Source organism: Alexandromys fortis, unplaced genomic scaffold (genome assembly GCF_014885135.2).
Source record: "Alexandromys fortis isolate MF-2015 unplaced genomic scaffold, M_Fortis_MF-2015_v1.1 scaffold_39, whole genome shotgun sequence".
In the NCBI taxonomy this organism is placed as follows: domain Eukaryota; kingdom Metazoa; phylum Chordata; class Mammalia; order Rodentia; family Cricetidae; genus Alexandromys; species Alexandromys fortis.
Window position 1 is genome coordinate 6073723 of NW_026067918.1, and position 19911 is coordinate 6093633.

Sequence of the window (19911 nt, forward strand, 5' to 3'; positions counted from 1 at the left end):
AAATAAAATGTTACATATACATACACACATATGTAGAGAGAGAGAGTCTCATGCAACCATCTGGCCTTGACCTTGCTATGTAGCCAAGGATGACCTTGAATTGAACTTTGGACCTTCCTGCCTTCAACTAGGGTTACGGGCATTCACCAACACACCCAGTTTTAGGTGTCACCAGAAAGGAAAGCCAGGGCTTCATACGTGCGAGGCATGTCCTCTAACAACTGAGCTATGCTCCAAGCTCCACAGTCCAACATCTTAAAGTAAGTCGTTTGCAAGGTCTGAACCTGGGCAGTTTTGCACACCTGTGCCCCAGGAGACTGTGGGTAATGTCTGGTGACAATTTTAGTGCACATATGATAGTGCCGGCATTTAGGGATAGAGGCTAGGATACTGGTAAGTAGTGTATGGTGTATAGGACAGTGCCCTGTAAGACAGAATGAACTGGCCCCAGACATCCCTGAAACAGAGAGTCCTTGCCTTTGAGCCGTGTCTTAGAAGTCCTGGGGTCCAAGCAGCAGGCCAGATCCCATCAAATTGGGCAGAGAGAAATCAGTCCTTGCAGTTCCCTCCAACCACGCGTGCTTCAGGTGAGCAAGAAGGGAAATGAAGTCAATGGCTATTCCAGTCACACCAGTTATAGGTGGCTGAGGAGAACAATGTGTATATGGGTGATTATGCCAGGTGGGGTATGTAGTTTTTATGCATTTTTTATGTGATGCTGTGGCATACGCAAGAGTGTACACATACTATGTGCACATGTGTGATATGTATATGTATGGTCTTTGTACACTATGTGGGGATGTGCATGTGTGGTGTGTGCACACACACATGGGTGTGCATGGATATTTCTGCAGTGTGTACATGTATGTATGTGGTGCACGTATGTATGACTGTACTAGCTGATCAATGGCACAGCAAGATGACCAGAAGAGACCATCCCATAGCATCTGATGGATAAGGCTATCTTAGCAGATGGGTATACTACCTAGAGACTCCAAGAACACCTGGCTTTGCCACTCAGGAGCTGCGACCTTGGACGAGGTATTTGCCTTCTGGGGAACCTGGCTGGGTAATGAAAGTGCCTATTTGTGCGTTGCAGGAATTGGCAAGTTCTTGGAAATCACCTGGGCAGAGAGCAGTAATTCTGCACAGTTCTCCAGGTTGTCAGTGTCGGAGCCAGTCCTTCCTGGAGGCTAACCTACCACTGCCTGCTTCATTCTCTGCCCTCCTGGGGCAGCCATTCTCCACGACTCTATCCCCATCTTAGCAGAAGGTGTCTTCGTGACTTCAGCTGCCTTTCCGTACCCACGTCTGAACTTCGCCCTCCAGTAGTCCCTGGTTCATGTGACCCAGAAAGGGAGGAGGTGGTGAACTGGTTAGCAAGTCAAGGCTTCTCACAGGGCCTGGGGACCCCAAGCCTTCTCTGGGGGCTCCAGTAGGAAGGAAGCCCTGCTGGTGTGCCTGCCTTGTGCCTACAGCTGGCTTCTTCTTTCCTAGGTCCCTCAGATGCCTGCCAATGTTATTGCCACCATAAAACAATGACAGGTACTCAATCAGCCTGGCCTGCCCTTCACAACCAGTTTGTCAGAGCTGCCCCTCCCTTTCTCCTTGTTAGCTCTCCACTCGCTTATCTGCTGCTGGAGACAGAAGTCTCTGGTTTAATTGTGGCAAATAAGTTATTGATCTCCACAGCCAGCTCCGCCCATGAACATGACAATCCCTTCCATTCACAGAACTGGGGTGGGACCGCCATCTGGGGCAGACCCCGAGTTGGTAGCAAAGGGAGCACCCAGCTTGGAGACTGCATTCTGTCCACACCCAGCAGGACCTGAAGCAAGCAAGTCAAACCCTTTCCTGCCTTCTAAGAAGCAGCTCGCACCGTCTGTCCTTGAGACCAGTTAAAGAAGGGCTCTATAACAACATGGCCACTTTGGGCCCTTGGCTGCCTAACTCATCGTGCTATGAGAAACGTGTCTGGCCAACGTGGGGTTGGTGACGGATAACAGGTTTGCATCCACTCCCATTTCCCTCTGTGTGATTGCATCATCACTGCTATACAGGGTAACCTTTGTAACATAGTCACAGAATGACACTTGGAGACCGTCCTTGGGGCTTACCGCTCGTAGGTATCAGGCATTGCTTTAAGCAAGCCCTCTTAGTGACTATCCTATAAAAAGGGAAATTAATGTTCAGGGAGTTGAAAGTACAGGGCCCTGAAGAGTAGCAAATTCAAATCTGAATTCAGCACATGCCTACAGCCTGCTTATTTGAGAAGGCATCTCATATAGCCCAGGCTGGCCCTAAATTTGCTGTATAAGCTGATAACCATGAACTTACGACCCTCTGGCCTCCACCTCCCAAGTTCTGGGATTACAGGCCTGTATTACCGTGCCTGGTTTACGAGGTACTGGAGATTAAACCAGGACTTTACTCATGCTATTCAAACACTTTACCGAGTGAGCTATAATCCTATCCATCAATGTCAGATCTCGGACGCGACCCGTCTCGAGGTTCTTGTGTATCCCTCCACAGTTGCCCTTTATCTGCCCTCAAAGGGTTAATGCACCGGACATGGTTCATCGCTTTCTCATTTTCATTGTGAATTGTCTCCCTGAAGAACACGTTGCTCAGATTTGAACATCATACAAATGAGCTTGAGTCACCTGGAGTCTGGACATTCTCTCCCCAATGACATGAATGTATTTCCTTATGACTTTCCTCTCTGCCCTTCCAATGTGGAGCCTTTGTGTCACCTCAGAACTCCTGGGTAGTATATCAAGATGTTTTCATTTTCATTTAGGAATAAATTACCTGTGAAGTGTCACAGAAATTACAAAATCCTCCTCACCCATCCTCTTGTCCCAGCACAGATCCCCACTCCCTTTATCTAACAACGTGCAAGCAGGGTTCTTGGCATCTCTGAGAAGCCTGGAGGTGTGTTTGTGTACCAAGATTCATGTGTCTCGTGTGGTTTACGGGATAGCAGCACAGTATTGTGATAGGCCTATGAGGAGGTGGGGAGATGGGCGTGGGGAGATGGCTGGGGGAGGTATGGGGAGCTTTATTTGTGAGTGTGAAGACCTGAGTTCAAATTCTCAGCACTCAAATAAAAAGTTTGGCATGGCTGTATAACCAGTACTTTGCGGGGAAGAAATAGGAGGATGATTGGAGCTTAATGGCTGTCTGCCTTGTTCTGGGTCTCAATGAGAGACTTTATCTCAGTGGAATAAGGTATGGGAGACAGAGTGGGACTCCTGCCGCCCTTCTCTGGCCTCCAATTGGTAGATAGGTGCTCTCTCTCTCTCTCTCTCTCTCTCTCTCTCTCTCTCTCTCTCTCTCACACACACACACACACACACACACACACACACACACAATGAGCTTTGGAGTCAGGTCTGAATCCCCTGTATTAATCACCTACTGGATAGCATTGCAAACAAACCGCCCATACACTCTGGCTCACAATAGCAGGCATTCATTCACACACTTTGGCTGCCTGGGGTTTTGCAATCCAGGATGGCTCTCAATCAGGCCCTGTGGCTTGCAATTGCCTGCAGCTGAGCTTAGAGCCAGAACTCAATGGCTTCAATCGACGATTGATTTCTCGAGATTCTTCGGGTTCACTCGGATGCTCGCTGCTAATCTTTCCTGGGCTCATTCCTATGGCTTGAGTCCCAATAAGCTCAATCACCTGTGTAGCAGTTGGTACTATATGTTTACTGGGGCTCCTTAGTTCTCTTCTGTGTGACCTCTGATTCTCTACTCTATTAGACTGACTTTCTCGCTAGCCCCGACGGAGGTGGTTACATTGATGAGTCCCACTTCATAGCAAGTTTCCAGTAACCACATAGAAAGTCCATGGGATAGTCAATATTTAATCTGATGTGGCTCTCCCTAGTCTTTGTTATAGCCCCATAGAAGGGAGGGAATTTAATGCTTTGTAAGGAGAGCAATTGAGCCTTGGAGAGGTTAAAGCGGTCACTAGCCAATGATGTCGTTGTGTGTCCCATTGGACTGGAACAGTGGCCATACATAGGAAGCAGAAGGGCTAGCCTACAATTGAATAGAGCCTTGAAAGGCAGGGAGAGTGGTGCTCTGAGAGGCCTCCATGTGACCAGGCCATCAGCTGGACTCAGCTGAGGATGGCTAACCCATGGCCCTGAGCTTCTTATCCCTCCCTGCCCCATGACTCTGAGCCTTGGGAAGATGACCGTGCTCAGGAGCTTTGGGTCCCAGTTCCACCCTGGCCTCAGACTCATTAACGGTATGATTCTGGGGAAGGTGGTCCAGCCTTGTTGGATCTCAATCACTCCCTTTACAAATCACATGCATGGCTTGAAAGAGTCCCTCAGGAGTTCATGACTTGGAAACTTAAGCCCAAATTCATTAAAATTGTCTTTTTTTTTTAATTGTCTTTGAGAGATGATTCGAATTACTCCTGAGGTCATGATGAGATCTTGAGGAAGGCCATTGATGGTATTAGTGGTTTTATAAACAGAGGCAAACTCTAATTTTTATAAATTTCCCACCCTTCAGTATTTTGTTCTAGTAGCATAAATTGGATTGAGATCTATCGATTTCCCAATGGAACCGCTGAGAGACTGAGCAAGAGTCCCTTGAGCTAGGTGCCATATCAGATAATGATGTTGCAGGGTAACCCTAGCAGTAATACTGTTTGCCTTTTCCTTGGTAGACATACAAGGAGTGTCACGGGGAAATCACTAGATTTGGAATCAGAATCCCCCGTTCTAATCCTGTTCTACTATTTAAAATCACCCATCTTCTGTGAGTCAGGCTCTTAAATAAAACTGACACTTCCACTCCTAGGAGCTCTCAGTGGCCAATAGCTCTCAGCTGGGGGAGGGACTTCTTGCCCACCTTCCTCTTCTGTGCTGGGATTTTATCTGGCTTGAGCATGCAGAATTCTTTCTGTGCCTGCTGTCACAGCTGTGACATATGTGCGTTGTTCATATGAACGGCTGTCCTGTTCTGTACGGAAGGCAGTTTCCATGTAGTTCTCCACCCCCAGTGGCTGTTATACCCCCTCTTCCATGATGATCCCAAAGCCTTGAGCAGAGGGGGTATGACGTAGTAAGCCTACCATGCTTAGTGGATGACCATACACACTTAAGAGTTTACGGGCAATACAAGTTGGACTTGGTGGGTTTTTAAATTAAGTACACACACACACACACACACACACACACACACACACACCATTAGTTGACCGGATAAGAAAGGAATGGATTTGGGGGAAGGGTGAATATAATCGAAATATATTGTACAAAATTCTCCAAAAACACTAATAAAAATGAAGAATAAAAAAGTATTTGTACATTTCAAGAGGACACATAATTTATATACTCTAAACTTGCGAAGAAGAAAATTAAGGTTATCCATAGTCTTACCCCAGGATGAATTATAATTGTTGTATTAAACATCTAACTTGTTCTCAAGAGAATCCAATCAGATGGAGGGTGACCAGACCTAGTGAACTCATAAGCATATATGTGTATGCATAGGGGAGGACCAAGGTATACAGCCTGTCTGTGGACATTGGAGAAGTGCTGTATGAATGATGGAGATGAAGCTAATGAATATGACGTCAACAAGACTCTAAAGTACCCCTGGCTTCCCTCAGTTCCCTTAGGGGAACCCCCTACTCTGAAACTAAGGACCACCATTCCTTTATCTGTTCCTGAATGTTTTCCCTCTTCTAAGGGCATCCAGAGGACAAGTCCCTCCTGGCCCGAGTGTCTTTTAAACATGCAACATCTGGAGGGAACAATGACAATGGCCCCCTTTGTGTAGCTGGGGAAAGGGCTGGCAATAAAACAACACCAGACCCTGAAGAGCTGGGGATGGCAGAGGAGCACCATGAAGGAGAGGTCCGGGAGAGGATGTGTGGCCCCGAGGTCATCTGGAGGTGTGTTTGGTGGCATAGCACAGTAAATCACAGCCAGCCCTTAACTGTGCCACAAGCCATTCTGAGCACTTTAGCAACAGAGTCTCGTGCAGGTGACTATTGGGCAAAGTGCCACAGTGAAGGAGTAGGCATTCAGAGCCAGGAAGGCAGAGGTCAAGGGTAGATTAAGGAAACTGAGGCACAGGCATTAGAGCAAGGTCTATAACACTCCACATCTACTTGGCTCTCTAAATGTTAGTATCAATTCCCCATACCTACCAGGAGCCATCTTATTCCTCCCCAGTAACAGGTCAACAGGAGGAAAAGCCCCACAGAGCGATATTTGGGAAGGCGGTGACAGAGCTCAGCAGGTAAAGAGCTTGCCTGCCATCCAAGAAGCCCTGTGTTCAATCCCTAGAACTACAGAACAAGATGGCTTATACCTGTAATTCTACCACTTGGGAAGTGGAGGCAGGAGGATCCAAAATTCAAGATTAAATTCCCCTACTTTACGGATTCAAGATCAGCTTGTTTCAAAAAGCAAGACAGAAAATGACAATAACAAAAAAGTAATATTTAGAGGTGCTCTTTAAAAGGCCAAGTCTTTGTCTCCAAGCCTACAATTATGTTGGTCACAAGTTGGTTGCCAAGTCGCAGCACCCTTTCCCATATCCCTGCATTCGGGGTATACACCAGACATTTGGGGGAGAGATTCAACTTATGAAATGGTGGAGTGGATAAAATAAAAGAAAGAGACCCAGGGGAGGGACTGGGGAATTGGTTCAGTAAAGTTCTACCTGTGAGAGCATGAGAATCCGAGTTCAAATCCCTAGAACCCATGTATGATTGGCTATGGTAGCTTGTGTCTATAGTCCTAGCACTCTTGCAGTGTATGCAGAGACAGGAGAGTCCCTGGAAACTCACAGGGGACTAGTCAGAAAGATGAGGACCCAAGGATGGCATCTACAGAAGCACCATGGCACATGTATGACCTCCACAAGAAAAGTGTGGGAGCAAAATTGGGGTACAGCAGGTCATGAGGAAGGAAAAGTGAAGCAGAGAATCAAACTTGTGGATTCCAATGATGGGGGTTCCACAGCAGGGGGCTCTGTGGGGAAGGGGATGCCCGCGCACAATAAGGACCCGAGTTTGATTCGCGGTACCGACGAATAAAGTGGGTGTAGTGCCGGCTCACGTAACCCCAAGTGGATTCTTTGTGCTTGACGGTCTGCGAGGCTAGCTGCCACAGGGACTGTCAATTCTCTTGATGGTGTCTCAAAAAATAAGGTAGAAGGCTCCTGAGGAATGATACCTGAGGTTGACCTCTGACCTCAATACATAATGTGCACACCTGTGTAATCAATATCCCCTTGACAGGCAGGCACAAACTCACTCTCTCTCTCTCTCTCTCTCTCTCACACACACACACATACACACACGTTTACTCACAAAATAATGACACACAAAAATGACACAAGTTCTAGGTTAAAACAAAGCAAAACAAAACAAAAAACAGCCGTCAAAGGTCCAAGTCAATGAATGAAACAAACGGCAGGACCATGGAGTTTCAGCACAGCCCCTTCCTCATCTGCAATGAGGCTTCCTCCTATCAGTCACCCTGACCCACCCACTCCAGTCTCCCTCTCCACTTAGAAACAAAGATCCTTTGATTACACTGGCCCACTGGGAAACTCCGAGAGAATCTCCTTTTAAGGCCAGCTGTTAAAACCCCATTGCCATCTGCAACCCGGAGTCCCTTTACCATGTAACAAGATGTTCCCGGGTTCTGGGGACTGGGCCTCAGACATCTTCAGGAGGTCATTATTCTATCTACCTGTCCTGAACATGTTACACCTGTGTGCAAAATCCGGGCAGTTTTTATGTTAGGATAAAAGGAAGAGTGATCATAGGCATGCAGCCGGAGGATTGCGGAGTAGAAGGAAGAAGGCAGGAGGCTCCCATAGTAGCATGTGGAAGTTGCTCTAACCTCAGGCCAACCCTATATTGTACTTCAAGTTCACTAGAGAAACAGACCCTACTCAGGCAAAGCCAATGGAGGGAGATTTTTATTGTAAAAAGCTAAATGCAAACCTAAGGAAATAGATGCTTTCCTGCCAAGGAGTAAAAAGGTCATATGTTACACCAAAAATAAGGAGAAATGTCAGGACAAAAACAATATTGGGAAATCAGAGATAAACCCTAATCAAATTATCTTAATTGAAACTTGGAGAGGTGGAGGTTTGGGATGGCAGAGTGACTCTCTCTAAAATCCTTACCCCGTGCTGCTCAACTTATCCAGCATTGCATTTACTTTGTGAGAAGTATACTTTGTGATGGTTGGAGAGGTCGCCCCATAGTTAAAAGCATGTATTTCTGCTCTTACAGATGACCAGGGCTGGTTCCCAGCCTCCATGTTGGGCAGCTCACAAGCACCTCTAACCCCAGCTCCAGGGGGACCAGATGCCCTCTTCTGGCCTCCATAAGCACCTGCACCCACATGCACATACCCTCCTACACACACACACACACACACACACACACGTGGATATAAAAAAATTAGAAGAAAAACATACACCGGGTAGTGGGGATTGAGGGAGGTTTACTGAGAATTGAACACTGGACCTCATACTTACTAGGCAAGACTCCATCACTGAATCCACAGCCCAAGGAACATACTTTTAATTTAAAAGTGACGTGCATAGTTGGCGCGTCTATAGCAACCACCCTGAGGGGACAATGAAAATGGCAGGCCACAGGGTTCCCTTGGCTGGCATGCTTCTGGCTGGCTCTGTCAGCAGAAATCTTGGTGAAGTGCTGACCTTAAGTCCTAGCTCAACAACTCAGTGAATGTGCTTTCCCTAGTAAGCCTGCCCTGTTCCCCACTGCCAACTCTGCTCCAAAGAGTGGAACACTGAGGCGGAATTCCACTCCCCATCCCTGACAGACCCTCAGTTTTATGAGTATAGCTCAGAACTGCGAACCAGAAAAAGAAAAGACGGGGCTGGCTTTCATGGAGAGAGGGACCATGGGTTGCCCCTCATACAGCATCCTTGGCATGAGGCTGGCCCTGGGGAATGCAGCTGAGATCTTTATCATCCAACATAGTTCTGGCACACTCAGCGTGATACACCTGTCTCCAGCATCAGGCAAATGAGTGGGTTCACAGGCAGAGGCCTGCCCTGCCAAACAATGCTCCTCTTTGTCCCCTCCCAGGACTCCGGAGCCTCAAGGAAGCCAAATCCATCAGCACCTGTCAGAGTCCTCCATGTACACAATGCAAGCTGTGATTCCCCACTCCCCAGCCGAGCCCGGGGCAGCTCTGACTGACACGCAACGTGTCAGTCACCTTCGCGGAGCTAAGGGTGGGGACCCACCAAAGGGAAGGGGGGGCAGGCAGGGAGACCGGGCTCTCCTTCCCAGAAGCCAACCAGGGCCAAAGAAGGTAATAGTGAAACCTTGACGCACCCTTTCTTAAAAACAGCCCGACAGAGGGCTGTGTGAGAGAAAACCATTTCCTCACACTGGCAGGGTCTCTCTGGGTTAGTGAGTCAATTTGTGGGCCTGGATGGTGCACACAGACATTTGGCCCATGAGGCAAGCAGCCCAGGGGATAGACAAGAACAGAGTGGGGGTTGGGAATTCCAGTTCCTCAATGTTATATCCTACCAGGCTAATCCAGCCCAAAGAGGAGAACTTCCTCACAGTGTGGAGGTCTGCAGAAGTTTGAGGCTGTTGTGGCCAACAGAAACCAGAAGGAGATTCCATGGAGGCTGCCCACATTATTCTTTCCAGCATTCCTCCCCTCCCTCCCTCTCTCTGCCTTCCTCTTTCCCTCCCTCTCTCCTTATCTCTCTCACCCTCTCTTCCTCCCTCTCTCTATCCCTCTCTCCCTCTTTCTTTCTCTCTCTTTTCTTTTTCTTCTTCCTTCCTTCTTTCCTCCCTTCTCCGAACTCTTTCTTTTGACAGAAGCAGGTGCTCACATAGCCCAGGCTAGCCTCAGAAACGCTGTATAGTTGAAGATGACCCTGCATTCCTAATCTTCCAAACTCTGTCTCCAGGAGGCTGGTATTACAAGAGCGAGGTGCCATGCCCACTTTGTGTGGTGCTAAGGATGGAACCTTATCTTTGTATGAACTATAAACACTCAATTGAGCCACTCCAGACCCCTGGCCAGTCTCTGGTGTGTGGATCTCTTGGTGCCCTCAGTGGTCAGGCCCTGCTTCCTTCCCTCCCTCTGGCCATGCCACTGCCAGTCACGAGGCCAGGAAGGTTACAAGTGTATTCTTTGGGTAAACAGAGTATCCCTCTGCCTGCTCTTACATTGTTTCTGCACTTAACACGGAAGAGGGAAGAGGACAAAAAAGGAGGGTATGGTTTAAGTCTGCAGTACCCTGGAGTTGGGGGTCATTGGTGTGATTTGATTTGCTGAGGCCACAAGGACAAGGCAGGTTCAGAGATTAGCTATGAGTGAACCCTTCTCTCTAGGTCTGATGTTGTCATGATGTGGGTGGTGACGAATGCTGTGAATATGTTTTATTGCCATTGGTTAATAAAGAAGCTGCTTTCGGTCAATGGCTTAACAGAATATAGCCAGGCTGGAAGATATATATATAAAGAGAGTAGGCAGTAGTAGAAGCTATGACGGACACCAGACGCTGGACAGAACTTTACCCACGTGGTGATTGATACACAGATTAATGGAGATGGGTTAGTTAGGATATAAGAGCTTTCTAAAAATACACTTAAGCTATTGGCCAAACAGTATTGCAAATAATATAGTTTCTGTGTGATAATTTCGGTTCTGGGCAGCCGGGAACAAACAAGTAGCATTCCCCAACACAGGTCCATTCCAAGACTGAATTCATAGGGTTAATCATGGAATGAGCTAATGAATGAGTTTTGAGAAGAAGCCCAAATTCCCTTAGAAATATAGAGTACTTGAGCCAAAAAAAGTAAGATTTTTATTGCTTTTAGCTGAAAGCCACTACTTAGCTAAAAGGAAGGCAATAAAACTTATGATATATAACTTTTATGAATTATAGTTATATAGTAAAATTATATAGCAAATTATAATCATATAGCAGATTATATAATGTTACTTTGTATGTGTATGGTAATGGCAACAGAGTCATGGCAAAGAGAGGTCACCCGTGTCTGCGCCTATTTTCTGTTGCTATAACAGAATGTCAGAGACTAGACGATATATAAAGAACAGAGATTTGCATGGATACAGCTTTGGAGGCTGGGAAAATCAAGAGTATGGAGCCAGCATTCTTAGGGCTTTTAGTGCAGGCCTTCATGCTACGTCCTAACACAACAGCAGATATCACAGCGTGAGGAAAATGAGCAAGCCAGAGTTGGCATGGTTTGCAATCAAGCCATTACTGAGACAATCCATTAACCATGACCCAAAGACCCCACCCTTAAATACAACTAACTTATATTAGTCAAGTTACCATCATACAAAATTTGAGGGACACATTACAGTCTAGGAGCCTTCTTTTTGAGATTCATACTGACCTGTTTATCAAGGAAGTGGCGCTGTATCTTTTTAATGAGGAGCAGGAGAGAGAAAGAAAGCATGTGTACCGGTGTTGTGTCTGTGGAGGCCAGAGCTGATCAGCACAGGGGCTTTCACTGAGTCTGGAGCTCACCATTTGTTTCCCAATAAATAGTCTTCCCAGGAGCCCCAGAATCCTGCCTATTTCTGTCCCTTCTGTGCTAGGGTTCTTGGCATATACCACCATGCCTAGCTTTTCATGCAGTGCTGAGGATTTAGACTCAGGCCTTCACGTTGGTGTAACAAGCACTTTCATACTGAGCCATCTCCTCAGACCTTAGGTGTGTGGTTTTTTTTTTTTTTTTTTTTTTTTTTTTTGAGAGAAGGCAGAGCAAGGATGTGGCCTGGGGTAGATTAGATAGTCACTGGACCTGGGTGATGAGCCTTTAAGGTCTCATGAGTGATAGGCAATGGACTCATGAGGACTCATAGGTGATGGGTCCATGAAGGCTCATGGGTGATGGGTCTATGAGGCCCATGGATGATGGGTCTATGAGGTTCATGGGTGATGGGCCCATGAGGGCTAATGGATGATGGTTCCATGAAGGCTCATGGGTGATGGGTCCATGAAGGCTCATGGGTGATGTGTCTATGAGGCTCATGCTGCCGTACTGTTTTCTTAGGCATAGACTTCAAATTCTTCAAACAGAAAGTTGAACAAAAGTAAAATTTAAAGAGCAATGTGGAGTAAAAAAACAAAGTGACATGCACATGAATTCATGTGAGTCTTAGAAAGGAAGTGATCAGATCTGGTTTTGCTTTTAACTTGTAGCAGCGAAGAGAGATTTTGTTTTGTGTTTTATAACCTGGCAATAATACGAATGAGGGGGCTGGAGAGATGGTCTGTCAGTCAGAGTCTCAGAACCCATCTGGCCTTCACATGCATACACACACATGTGCACCCAGATCCCACACATAAACTTACATACCACACATACACACACAATTTAATTAATTGTTTAAAATATGAGTAAGTTCCAGCCAGTGTTGGATGGTAAACCAGTCACTATTTTTGATAAGGTTCCAAAACAGAATGCAGTAAAATTTACTCAAAACACTAGCATGGTATTGGTGGTATTGCCAGACTTATGTCACAGATTTAGAGAGGTGGGAAATCTGGACTTTGAGGTAGCCACTAAACACAGCACCTCAAAAATCCCTGCTTTAGCTGCTATTATTACGTTCATTTTTTTTCCTCTTATGTGGATGGGTGTTTGGCCTGCATGCATACCTGGGTGCCACTCACATGCCTGGTGGCTGTGGAGGCCAGAAGATGGCTTTGATTTCCCTGGAACTGGAGTTACAAATGGTTGTGAGCTACCAAGTGGGACTAGAACCTGGGTCTCTCGGAAGAGCAGTCAGTGCTCTTAACTGTTGCTCCATCTTTCCAGCCTCTGTATTAGCTGTTACTTCAAAGAGGATTGTCACAAAGACTTCTGAAAGCAGAAGGAAGAGGAGAGTGTTCTGGACAAAGGCTTTCAATGATCCTTGCAGTCATCTAGAGCCCCCGGGGTAAAGCAGTGAAATCGTCTAAAGGATATTGTATGAACCTGGCCGTCTGAGAGAACGGCTATCCTACTCATAACTGGTGCACCGCTGAGGCCCAGGTCACTGATCTTTTGTTGTTTGTTTTATCTTATTTGTCTCCTTAGTTTGTTTGTTTTCAGACAGGGTTTCTCTGTTTTGCCCTGGCTGTCCTGGAACTCACTCAGTAGACCAAGCTGGCTTTGAACTCACAGAGATCTACCTGCCTCTGCCTCCTGAGTGCTGGGATTAAATGCCTGCGCCACCATTGCCTGACTTGACGCTATTCTTTTCCTGCTGTTTTGTTCTTAGCAGATCCCAGCTGGTAGAAGTTAAGATCAGAGAGGTGATATGCAAAGCAGTCACATCCGCTTGCCTAAGAAGCCTTTCCTTTGATCAACCTAACCTCACCCTCAGCTCAAGCTCTGAATGCACTGGGATGGCTTATGCCCTCTTGCCAAGTGATCCTAACTGGATGATGGTCATGTCTATGGGCCATGGGTAGCACAGGAAGTCCACACTCCCACAAGAGGCAGGGTACGAGGTACTGACAGACAATACCCTCGGGGTATTATTATCCTGCTCTAGCCAGAGGAGGTAGGACTTGGAAGCTGAGCTTCCAGTGGGAGAAGCCCAGGTGTGGGCGTGGTAGCTGCCCTGCTCACAGGGAAAGGTGTGTTTGAGAGGCAGGCTGGTGCCCAGGCTCCTGGCTGTTGCTGAAACTTTCCAAACCACAAAGCTCTTAGGGGAGCTCCTGCCAAGGCTGATCCCAATCAGCCTTGCTATCGGCATTGTCATCTCTTCCACGGACATGCACCGTGTGCTGCGAGCTCCGAGGACGAACCCTTGAGGAGCTTTGCCTTTTCAGAAGGCCATGCTGCCTGTTCATCCAGGCACGCTTCCCCAAGAATGCCTACAAAGCGGGCCTCAGCATCCCTGGTCCAAGACTATTTTCGCAGGAATGTTTACGATAAAGGCACACTTCTACCAGACCACCCACTGCGGTGGTCTCAGCATCTTTGGTCCAGCCACGTTTTCATAGAGATGCCCATGATGCTGATCTGCAGTCCTGGTCCAGACACATTTCTATAGGGCTACTCACAATGCTCGTCTCAACATGCCTACCCCAACACACACTTCCACAAAGATTCCCAGGATGCTGATCTGCATTTCCCGGCCAACATCCCTCCCTTCTCTTCGCTCAGCCCACTTCTACTACCCCGATCTAAAACCTTTGGTTGTGGGCATGCCCCCCTACCTGTTTTCATCTTTGTTATGACTGTTAACTTGTCAGGATCGAGAATCATCTAAAAGATGGGCCTTAAGTTGCTCGTGTTGGGCCGTGTGTCACAACAACAACAAAGGTAACTTAAACACTTGTCTTCCACAACCGGGGAGGAGCTATTCCAAATGATAGTGATCGTGAAGGCGAAATATCAAAATCTTTTGGACCTTGTGGGCTGTAGCATTCAGCCAGAGATTGTCACTATTTCCAGTGTCTAGGGACACCAACGACAAAGAGGAGTCTTCACCTGGTGGGGCTGTGAGGGTGATGATGGGAAACCGGCACTAGAAATTTTCCTCCGGCTTGGAAAAGGAGAGGATTTGACTTGTCAGCACTTGCCAGCAGGATGGGTTTGCCAAGAATTCTGCATTAAACAAACACACACACACACACACACACACACACACACACACACACACACACACCTACATCACCCTTCATCCCAAACAAGCAGAAACTCCTGGATAAGGAGGCAGTTCCCAGTCAAGAGGGTAACGTGGGTTCATGGCCTCGCTGACTTCCAGAGCAGAGGACCTGAAACCCAGTTCTCCCTGTGTTTCTCTTACTGCAAAAATCTGCGCTCCAAAGTGAGGAAGTTCAGACTTCATTCTGACCTACAAGATTTTTGTTGCTTCTTTTAGGCAACCTTTGATGAAGTAGCATATATATTTCTCAAAGCCTTGGGAGACACTTGTGTCTATATCCTCTGGGCTGGCTTAGTCTTGTCAACTTGATACAAGCTAGATTCATCTGGGAAGACATAACCTAACTAAGGAATTGCCTCCATAAGATTGGCCTGTGGGAAAATCCGGTAGGAGTATTTTCTTGATTAATATCTGACCTGAGATGGCCCAGCCCACTTCGGGTAGTGCCACCCCTAGGCAGGAGGTCTTGGGTTGTATAAAAAAAGCAAGTTGAGCAAGGGATGGAGAGCAAGCCAGTAAGCAGCCTTCCTTTGTGGTTCTGCCTCCAGGTTTCTGTCCTAATTGAGCTCCTGCCTTGACTCCCTTCAGCGATGCTGTCATTGGGATGGATAAGCCAAACAGTTTCCTCCCCGAGTTGGTTTTGGTCAGTGTTTTATCACAGCCATGGAAAGTAAACTACAATACCTCCTATGTCTAGGGATGGCACCTCTTTAGCTAATCCCCACCCCTGTGTCCCTTAGTCCTTTTCCTTCCAACCGTTTCTGGACACAGATAGCACATGACTGAGGCTTCAACATCCATTGTCACCAGAGGTATCTTATTTGGAGTTGATTTTTTAAAGGACCAAGATAAATGGAGTGACCTAAATCCAGACCTCCTTGCAGCATCCTGAGCATGTCTCTGTGGAAAGAGCAACTTGGATGGGAAGCTCTTTTGTGCTCAGAACCACTGTGCTCACAAAGAAGATGGAAGAAGATGACGTGTGTGCAGATAATGCTCCCTGACTTCTCAGCATCTCCAAAGGACCAAAAAAGAGCTGGCTATACACCCTTGGAGACTAGCCTGTGGAAACCCCTCCAGAGGAGAGGGTAGAAAGATCAGGGTCAAGGTCATGGAGCTGAGATAGTCAACCCGCGGGGAAGCCTTGATGCCAGTCCTGCCCACTTGTCTCTGTCACCTTTCATTGAGCCACTTTGAAGTGTCTCCATCACAGAGAAGAGAACTATCCTAACTACGTGTACTTGAGTGTGTCATGTTTACCTTGATGGGTAAAAGGGATAATGACGAATCTTTAAAATCAAAATCTGGTGACCTCAGTTGAATGGGTAACAGGGATAGAATGTCACTCTGTGATCATGTGACAGTCTATAAGAACCTTGGTATGGCCCCCAAAGGGAGTGGCACTATTAGGAGGTATGACCTTATTGGAGTAGCTATGGAGGAAGTGTGTCATGTCACTGTGGAAGTGGGCTTTGAGGTCTCATATATACTCAAGCCACACCCAATGTCTCAGATCACTTTCTGTTGCCAGCGAGTCAAGACACAGGCTTCTCAGCTCCTTCTCCAGCACCATGTCTGCCTGCACGCCGCCAGGTCACGCCATGATGATAATGGACTAAACCTCTGAAATGTAACCCACCCCAATTAAATGTTTTTCTTTTATAAGAGTTGCTGTGGTCATGGTGTCTCTTCACAGCAATTGAAACCCTTACTAAGACACTCAGTGAGGGTGGAGGTTCCCACTAAAGGAATTCTTGGGAAAATGTACATGTCTGTATTAATATTGCAATGGTTCATTGTACTTTTCCATGGGACACCCTCCAGGAAATGCTGCAGACACAAGTGTGCAGCAAGCCCTATTCCTGAAAATCCAGTGCCAGAGAAAGAGGTGCATTTCTCACACCTCTACTGCTCAAGGAGAACTGAACTGTGGCTAAGGGGCTCTTTCTGTTTGCACAGATCCCCAATTGTGTCAGATTTCCATCCCTGGGACCTTCACCTTCTAAGGTTTTATTTGCTCGTATTTCAGATGGTTCAGGTCATGTTTGCTCTGGACCCATGGTGAGGAGGAACATCATGGTGGGGAGCAAAAGAGGGACATAGGAAAACGGTCACACCAACAACCTCTCTTCTAGCTTCCTTTCCATGGCGGTGACAGCACCATTATAAAGTAATTCGGGGAAGAAAGGATCAGTTTGGATTATACTTTCAGGTCATGATTCACTGAGGGATGTCAAGGCAGAGGCTTAGGGAAGATCTACTTGCTATTCCACACAGATGAATAGAAATGGGTTAATTTAAGATATAAGAGCGAGCTAGCAAAACACTTAAGTGATTGGCCAAGCAGTGATTTAATTAATGTAGTTCCTGTGTGATTATTTCGAGTCTGAGCAGACAAGAACAAACGAGCTGTCTCTCACAACATGTCTGGGGGTGTGTGGTGCTCGAGATCCAATAAAAGTGGGCAAAGAGGCAAAGATAGCTAAGTACCAGCCTGCCTTATGCCTCCTGGTGGGGTCAAATGTGAGGAGTCCCAGCCACACAGTCCCAGTCCCACCATCATGAACCTTGCCATGTCTTCCCTACCAGACCCCCCTCTCACCCAGAAAGCCAAAATAAAACCATTTCCCCCACCATGGCTTCTTGTCTAGTGTTTGGTCACAGGAGAGAAGAAGGGTAGGCAGTACAGGCTGCAGGCTGCAGGCCTCCCACTCCTGGTACATATGAGAGGGTGTGAAGGGCAGAAGCCAATGGATCCCAGGAAGGGGTTCCTTTTACATGGAACTATGCCATCCATGCATCAAAGACACAGAAGTTTAGAGTGTATTACACTCGCATATGGATTTTATCTATGCATCTCTGGGACATACCCTACCTTGTGGGTGTGGAGTCATCATCCCAACTCACAGGCATCCCAGTTCCCAAGATCTGGAATCTTCTTCTTCTGGCTAAGGTCCTGGGTGAGCCCAGTCAGGCTGCAGGTGTGGGCAGACTCCACCCTGTCCTCCTTAGGCCAGGTGATACGGACTGCCTGCACCTGCACGTTCCTGGAGCCCAGCTCTGAAAATCTTTGGCATGGCTGTAATGGGGAACAAAGGCTGGGTATAAAAAGCCACACAAGGGCAGTGGAAGCCACATACATGCCCTTGGACCCCTCTCCTCTGATCTGCCTACCTGCTGAAAGACGCAGTGTGCCAATCCCAGCTGCCGCCTGCTTGGCTATGACGCGACAGGAAGCCTGAAGTGACCTCTGGCTTCCCAGGATCCCTGGAGGTACACTGTGCCGTCGCGTCCTGCTTGTCTTTCCCAAGGGTGAGCCTGGGGAACCCCAAAGGTAGAAAGTGCTCTTTGAGAGAAACATACAGAAGTGCCAACAAAATTAAGCCGAGGGCTCGAAAGTGGTCCCTGAGTGCACACTTCTCATGGTCCTTTGCCCTCCTCTCCATTGCCCTCAGCCTGGCAGGGTGAGACTGCCTTCTGTGGGGAGCCTAGGGAAGAGCCAGAGCTATAATCAACACCATCCACCCCCGAACCTGACATACCATCACTTGGAACGAGGGTCCATCGGTGCACCACCTGGAGGGAAAAGGTTGAGCTATCACCAACCAGGCAAAGGCATGGTGCCCTACCGGCAGTCTGTAAGCACTGTCGGTCACTCTATAGTAGACCCTGGAAAGCCCTGAGCACGGGGAGGCGTCTGGTACCTGGGGATTTCTATAATGGTTCTACATGTATGCACATGCACAGGTGTGCTTGTCTGTGAGTGTGCAAGTGGAGGCTGGAGATTGATTCCAGGTATCTTCTTTGCCTTATTTTTTGAGACAGGGTTTTTCGCTGAAATCTGGAGCTCGCCAATTCATTATACTGGCTGGCCAATAAGCTTTGGAGATTTGCCTAGCCCCATACCACCCCCACCTAGCACTGGGGTTTTTACACAATGCCCGCCACACTGCTTTGCCTTGTTTTCATATGGGTGCTGGGAATCTAAACTCAGGTCTTTGTGACTATGCAGCAAGCACTTGGCTGACACTGCCATCCCCTAGCCTTGGGATGTTTCTTCAATAGCCTCTTTTACTAAAGTGACCAGGAATACAGAGAAACAATGGTGAACCTGGATATGGAGAGAGGGCTGATCAAGTCACAGGCTTTCCAGAGAGAACTGAAACACTGGCCAGGAACGAGTTGGACAGAGAGAACCCAAAGGGAGCGATACAGGATGATGCGCAAAATAGGAAGTTGCCTGGATGGCAGCTCTTCGAAGAGCATCCTCTCTGCCCCAGGACTCCTTCTCCTGTCTTCTGAAGCACTTCATAAAGACACTGTCATTCGCCTGCCTCTTCTCCAGGCAGCATCTTGCCAGAAAATAAAGGTTCTCCGTGTGCTATCCTCAGTCATCTGCAGAGCTGATGGAGTCATAGTCTAGTCTGCTTCAGAAGGGAGTATCCTGTTAGTTTACCATTGCTATGATAAAATACCTGAGGCTAAGGACTGTATAAAGAAAAAGAGTTTACTTCACATAAAGTTTTGGAGGCTAAAAGTCTACCCCTAGGCAGCTCCAGCCAGTCAAACTCTGTTGACACAAGTTTCTGTCCAGCCTGGTCCCACAGCCGTTCAAGTCCCAAAGAAACACACAGAGGCCTACATTAATTATAAACTGGTTGGCCTTTAGCTCAGGCTTCTTATTAATTAACTCTTACATCTTCCATTAACACATAATTCTTGTCTGTGTTAGCCACATGGCATGGTACCTTTTCTTAGTGAGGCATTCTTATCTTGTGTCCTCTGCATCTGGGTGATGACTATAGACTGAGCCTTTCCTCTTCCCAGAATTCTCCTGTTCTGGCCGCCCCACCTATACTTCCTGCCCGGCTACTGGCCAACCAGCATTTTATTAAACCAGTGCGAGTGACAAATCTTTATCGAGTACAAGACCATTGTCCCACAGCAGCGGTCTGTATTAGTATGCATCTCTGATGCTGTGATAAACACTATGGCCAAAAGCAACTTGATGAGGAAAAGATTTAATTTGGCTTACCCTTCCAACTGGCAGTCCATCACTGAAGTAAGTCAAGGCAGGAACCTGGAGACAGGAACTGAAGCAGAGGCCATGGAGGAGTGTTGCTGACTGGCAGCTTGCTTTTTTTACACGACCCAGAATCACCTGGCTAGAGGTGACACTGCATTACAGTGGCCTGAGTCCTCCCACTTCAAT

General features: G+C 47.3%; 1 long non-coding RNA gene across 1 annotated transcript in view; it reads right to left on the bottom strand.

The window, feature by feature from the left end:
* The window catches only part of LOC126500539 (uncharacterized), a 192447-nt gene extending 174682 nt beyond the window's left edge, over positions 1-17765 (bottom strand). The window contains exon 1 of the long non-coding RNA XR_007591369.1: positions 17575-17765. This is a non-coding gene — a long non-coding RNA (uncharacterized lncRNA). The remainder of the gene's footprint in view (positions 1-17574) is intronic.
* Between the last annotated feature and the right edge of the window lie 2146 nt (positions 17766-19911).